Genomic DNA, 6,752 nt, shown 5'->3' with positions numbered 1-6,752 from the left:
CACACACACACACACACACACACACACACACACACACACACACACACACAGGTTTACATTTGTGAAAATTGGGGACATCCCATAGGCGTAATGGTTTTTATACCGTACAGACCGTATATTCTATTGCCCTTTACCAACCCTACCCCTAAACCTACCCCATACAGGAGACTTTGTGCTATTTCAGATTTTCAATACACTCCATTCTGTGTGATTTATATGCGTTTTGAAAAGTGGGGACATGGGGTAATGTCCTGAAAAGTCACCTTCTCCTTGTAATACCTATGTCATACCTTTGTCATTATACAAATGTATGTCCTCATTTGTCACAAAAACGCGTACACACACACACACACACACACACACACTTTACTTCAGAATTCAGTCTGGGTAAATTTCAGTCAGAAATGTTTGAAGGTTTATGTGAGTAAGTGTTTATTTGTTGTGCTTCTATGTTGTTTAAAGTGAGATGATCCTGACTGAACACCGCTGTGACAGGAAGTATAAATTCCTGTCGTCACAAAAACGCGTACACACACACACACACACACACACACACTTTACTTCAGAATTCAGTCTGGGTAAATTTCAGTCAGAAATGTTTGAAGGTTTATGTGAGTAAGTGTTTATTTGTTGTGCTTCTATGTTGTTTAAAGTGAGATGATCCTGACTGAACACCGCTGTGACAGGAAGTATAAATTCCTGTCATATAAAAGGACAGAGACTGACGAATGAGAAGATAACACTTACACTAGCCTGAGGAGAGAGAAAAGGTGTGAAAATACATGTGTTTTACCATTACCAGAAAAGTCCTAGTCAGTTCACTCGGTGGCCATCTTGAAAAAACTTATGCAGGATAGGCATAAAAGTACAGCTTCTTGAAATCCTCAAAACTGTTTGTCAAGACATTAAATGCAATCTGGCAACAATGGTATCATATATTTTGATTCTTTGTGTCAAATCATGCTTTTTTTTTTCATTGTGGTCGTGCCTTTTGAAAAAGAAGTACACTCTATCATAGGCTAATTTGATAAAACGTACTTATTACGGAATATACTTGAAAATGCAGTGATATTGGACACTTAATTGCATGTTAATTGCAATTAAATGAAAACATATTATAGTCTACATTTATATTAAATGCATTTAGCAGAACTAGAGTGTTTATGACCGAGTTTAGCAGAATTTAACGACATCTTTATCTGTAATTTCATAATTACATCTATTGTCTAAAAAAGTGTATTCCATAAAGTATGGTAAACTAAAATATACTATAAAGTTTTTTCTATTGAAACAGTATGTCATTTATTTACATATAACAGTAATTAAACACCTATTATATTATATAAGCATTATATTTAAGATTGTTTAAATATACTGAATTGCAACTTCATTACAATGGTATAAAAAGTTGCAATTTAGTGCATTTAAAAATATATATTAAATCTAATATCAAACAACACACTTCGGTTAAAAGTAAATAAGTACAGCACATAATATGCTTATAGTATGTTGGTCAAGTATACTTCTGTAAAGCACAACAATGAAATGCATACTCTCTGAGTACACTCAAGTAACCTTTTATTTTATGATATTACATTATCTGCAAATACAGTTTTTTAAAATATGCTTTTAAGGTTTGAAGTAGACTACAAGTGCATATCCAGTACAATTAAGTACACTTTTTGGACTGCTAAATACACATTCACACTCAGAAGTACACAAAATATGCCTTTATCAAAAATGCTATCAGAACTATAATTTGAAGTTGAAGTAAATTTATTTGTGACTTGAGACAATGGAGAGACCCAAAATGTTCAACCACTACCATAGAGAGATTTGTGAACTGGTAGATTTAACATGTCTTATTAACATATCATAGACATTTTGTATAAAACTGAGATTCCATCCATACAACATTAGTCAGAGCTATTTTAATGGCCTACTTTTCCTTTCTGTTCTCTCATTCTCTTCTTCCACTCACCTGGTTTCTTTTGGAACACAACATTTGAACACTTTGACAAGGTTTGTGTACACAATCACCAGCAGCTGGACCTATTGAAGCAGGCAGACAGGCAGATAGACAGGTTTGCAAACCAGACAGGTGCACCGTTGTGATCAAACAATGTTTCTGTTTAGTTCTATTCAGCTGTATCTAAGCACTGAATTTGGAAATGGTTTCAACAAGCATTTTCTTGTATAACGACGGCTTGACACATTGTCATTGTGATTTTAAATGCAATAAATTGCCAGAACAAGCAACAATCACAATGCCACTTTTGTCTGTTCTCAGAGGGGGAAGGCGACAGCGGTGTCACTGGGTTTTCACTGCAGTTCAACCCAAACAATCTGTCTTGCATCAAGCCTACCTAACATTGACAAGATGACAAGCTGACAAATCCTTAATCCAATCTGAGCGATGAATCCGCATGAAAATTATCCTAATGTTCTGATCCCACCAACAGACCCTGGAGAAAAAAAATAAAATTTCTGCAGCCAAACAAAGACTTGGTGGGATGAGCTTGTTCACATCTTGCACACACTGATATCTGTCAAACCCAAAGGTTAATTAACTCGTGTCAAACATGAAGTAAAAATTATGTTTCTTAAAGGGGTAATTTTTTTAAGATAATTATTTAGTGTATTTGGTGTAACAGAATATGTTGACATGCTTTAAAGAACCTTTAACATCTGAAGAACCTTTCTGTTTCACAAAAGGTTCTTTGTGGTGAAAGAAGGTTCTTCAGATTACAAAAAGGTAAGAAAGAGATGGTTCTTTAAAGAACCTTTGACTGAATGGTTCTTTGTGGAACCAAAAATGGTTCTTCTATAGCATCGCTTGAAGAACCTTTTGAAGCACCTTTATTTTTAAGAGTGTAGTGACCTAGATATGTGGGGGCGTGTTAGAACGAGCCGTTTTAGGGGGGCGTGGCAGAGTCTTAACTTTGATAAAGAATATCTCTTTGGTTTTGAGACGTTAGTCTTTGCAACTTCAGGGATCTTATCTATGCACAATCAGCTTGTAACACTCCAAAGAGAAAGGAAAACTTGAAATCGCATCATATGACCCCTTTAGCACAAAACCTTTTTTTTGTCCTACTGCTGCTTCCAGTAAAACCTCCACCAAGAAATCTGAATGAGAAAAATCACACACACACACACACACACACACACACACACACACACACACACAGACACACACAACAAACTTTAATTAAAGACAGATAAAGAATCAGAAGTTCTCCATATTTCCACAACAAGCCTCTCCAAAGGTGTACATTATTAGCACAAATGGACCAAGGGCAGTTTAAGCTTCTGTTCCTTCTGATTAGGATTTGGGGTTTTGCGCCGTCTTAATAGTTTACGGCAAACTAATTAAAAACACAATCACTACGGGAGCTGCCCTGGGCTCCTTTACAGACAGAAATAAATAGAGTCATGTTTGGGAAACTGTGCCTCCCACCGTGTGCTAAAGGTGAAAGTACTTTTGTGTGCAGTGATTTGTGTCGAGGAGATTCGCTTGAATAAGTGTTTTATTCAGGCAGATGAGATAACTGAGCAGTGAAGCAAGACTCGACACTAGTGTCTTTACTTATTTTTGTTATAAATCGTTGCATTTTTTTAAACAAACATCAAAACATACTATAAATCTTGTTAAATAAATGATTACTGCTAATGCTATAGAGAGGCTGATTTTTGTTGTTTTTGGAGTTTGACAGTGTACACCTTTATTCACTGAATGGAGCAGCATGAACATTCTGCTTAACATTTCTTTTTTGTTCCACAGAAGAAAGCAAGCCCTTTGGGTTTGGAATCGATGGCTAAAAACCGAATCATAACTGCCAGATTTGAAACAAAAATCATACAAGACTTCAAAAGTTTCACATTTGCTGCAATCCAGTTTTACAGCAAAAAACAAAACAATCATCTTATACAGAATCGGTAAGTTCCTCTCATGGGTCTGGTTTTGTGTGTGTGTGTATTTAGGCAGGCCCAGCAGGTTTTGTAGTTTATTGACCTGATTATTCTGCCAGGGAATTACTGTCTGATGTGCGAGTGTATGCGCTGTTGTACGTGTGTGACGGTACGGCAGAGCAAATATTGACATTCATCTCTCTTGCTACATTTTTCCCGGGTGCCACTTTAATTGGCCCGGAGAAAGTCACCACAAATAAATGAAAGCTGACTCTCTAAAAGCTTGCAATAAATTAAATATTTTTTCTCCCCTCATTGTTCGCACCACCTTCTCACGCTTCCCCCCACCTCCCTCCATCCGTGAGAAATCTCAAGCCTTTTCCTCTAGGTAAATAATGACTTAATACAGCCAGATAAAGGCAGAGAAATAATGAAATAGCAAATTGCCATTTGTTTCTCTTTTATACGCCATGCTCTCTTTGACTTGAAGAGTTCAGGGGTGAGAGAGTTGCTAGCTATTGCAGCAGAGTACACAGAGTGAGTTTGTCCCTGTCAGTTTTATCACTGTTTTGACAGGAGTGACATTAGTAAAGACACAGATATGAATGTGTCTGTGTTTTACAACAAGGGCTGAGCAAAACAGACAGCTGGTAGCATAGTTACAGAGACAGATGCAAACTCTTCATCTACAGAGCCCTGCAGGAAATAAAAAACAGCTTAAATCAGCCTGAGGTGGCTTTTCTAGTCTGGCCAAGTGGGTTAAGCTGGTCTGTTTTGACTGGAAGTCCAGCTGGCAGAGAAACTAAACCAGATAAACACCAGCTTGGACTGGCTGGAAGACCATCTTAGGCTGGTTTAAGCTGTTTTTTTGCCATGCTAGTCCTGGATCTATTGCCATTATGTACTTACACAAGCTTCACTTCACATAAACTGTCACTCATGCCTTTTGTAGAATTGTACAGTAAGAAAGTTATTTCCCTTAACCAGGAAATTAACGTTCTTAGAATTGACAAGACAGTTGACCCTGAGAGGTCAGCTAAATATCTACAGCGGATCTAAAATATTCATAATTAATCATAACTAGTTATGGTTAATTATTCATATTTCCCATGAGCTGATTCGCTACAATTGTTAAGCTCCTAACTGCTCTGACTAAAGCACATTTAATCTCCTGAAGTTTCTTACAGACTTAAAGGTTAAGGCTTTTTTTTTTTTTTTTTTACTGTTAACACATTTCTGACTTTCAACAGTTGTTTTTTAAAGAATAATTTTTAGTGTTTCAAGAACAAAACGGACAGTCAGACCCTTCATAGAGAATGGAGAATCATGGATTTCATACAAAATGGAGACGCATGAAGAATTACTTGAATATCATTTAGTAGTTCAGAGTCTATTGTGAACTCGTAGTGATTAAATATGCTTTAATCTTTCAAGTTAGGCCTTTGAAATCCACATGTGATGTGAGAGCCCATAACAAAACAAGCTTGCACGACTGACTGAAAAACTAACTTAAAGCAAGCGCGTATAGTCTTTAGGGTCAACTGTTTTAAAATAGCTCATTTCATAATTTTAGGTTTTGAATAAAGGCCACTTATAATGTTAGTCAAGGTTTTTGCACCAAAACCAATCATATTTTAAGTATTTGATCCTCTGTATTAAAAAAGTAATTTCGTTAGCTGTGCCTTTAAGACTCTATTCAAAGGCTCTCCTAACATGTGAATAGCATAATGCTAAGTTTGCACTGCCCTATCTTTCAATAACAATGTATATGCAAATCCTTCATTATGACAGGTTCACAAAACAATCCACACTGAAATGTGTCACACAGACTGAAATCTTGCCACTGGTTATTGGGATCATTCAGAAGGATATGCAGAGCGGCAGGTGCTACACCACAAGACTTTCAGTCCCTAAACTGGGTAGCATGTTATAGTACTTTTTTAGCACTTTATTTCCAAGGATTATGTAAAATTTTTCATTTTAAAATGTTGGTATGTGTAGAGACATTGTTAAAAATAAACGTACGTAACTTGTATCTAACATTGTGATTAGACACAAGCCTCAAAGTTTTTCAGTGCTCAAACTGGCCAGTATGTTTCTTCCTTCTGCTGACCAGCTTTTTGAAGATGCTGATTTCATTTTCCAGCAGGATTTGGCACCTGCCCACACTGCCAAAAGCACCAAAAGTTAGTTAAATGACCATGGTGTTGGTGTGCTTGACTGGCCAGCAAACTCACCAGACCTGAACCCCATAGAGAATCTATGCGAGTATACTTGTAGTATAAAACTATTAGTCTAGTAGTTTACTGAAGCCTTGTCCAAATACACACACTTGTGGTCTTTGCACTTGACCACTTGACTACTTATATGACGTATTTCCTGTATTTGGCCCAAGTGTTCAAGTGAGGTAATTGGCAGTAATTGAATTGGTGGGTTTTTGTTAAATGTCAGCCAAAATCATCACAATTAAAAGAACCAAAGACTTAAACTACTTCAGTCTGTGTGCATTGGATTTATTTAATACACGTGTTTCACAATTTGAGTTGAATTACTGAAATAAATGAACTTTTCCACGACATTCTAATTTATTGAGATGCACCTGTACATTTAAGACTTTTATTTTCAAGGATGATGTAAACATTTAATTTTATATTTCCATTTAGCTGACAGACTTTGGTGTACCATCTGACAACACAGGAGACTTTGTCTTAAGGACTGAAGTGAGGAAAATTAGTGATGGTCCCGCGTCAAAGTGTCTTGTGTGCTTTCTTACCTAATCCTCTGAAACCAACCCTCTGCTCTTCATGATCTCATCCGTCATGACAACATCTCCAAATACC

The sequence above is a fragment of the Sinocyclocheilus grahami genome, unplaced genomic scaffold, assembly GCF_001515645.1.
Source record: "Sinocyclocheilus grahami isolate Dianchi unplaced genomic scaffold, SAMN03320097.WGS_v1.1 scaffold78.1, whole genome shotgun sequence".
Classification (NCBI taxonomy): Eukaryota; Metazoa; Chordata; class Actinopteri; order Cypriniformes; family Cyprinidae; genus Sinocyclocheilus; species Sinocyclocheilus grahami.
The sequence above is the reverse complement of the archived record's forward strand: the minus strand, read 5'-3'. Positions refer to the sequence as shown.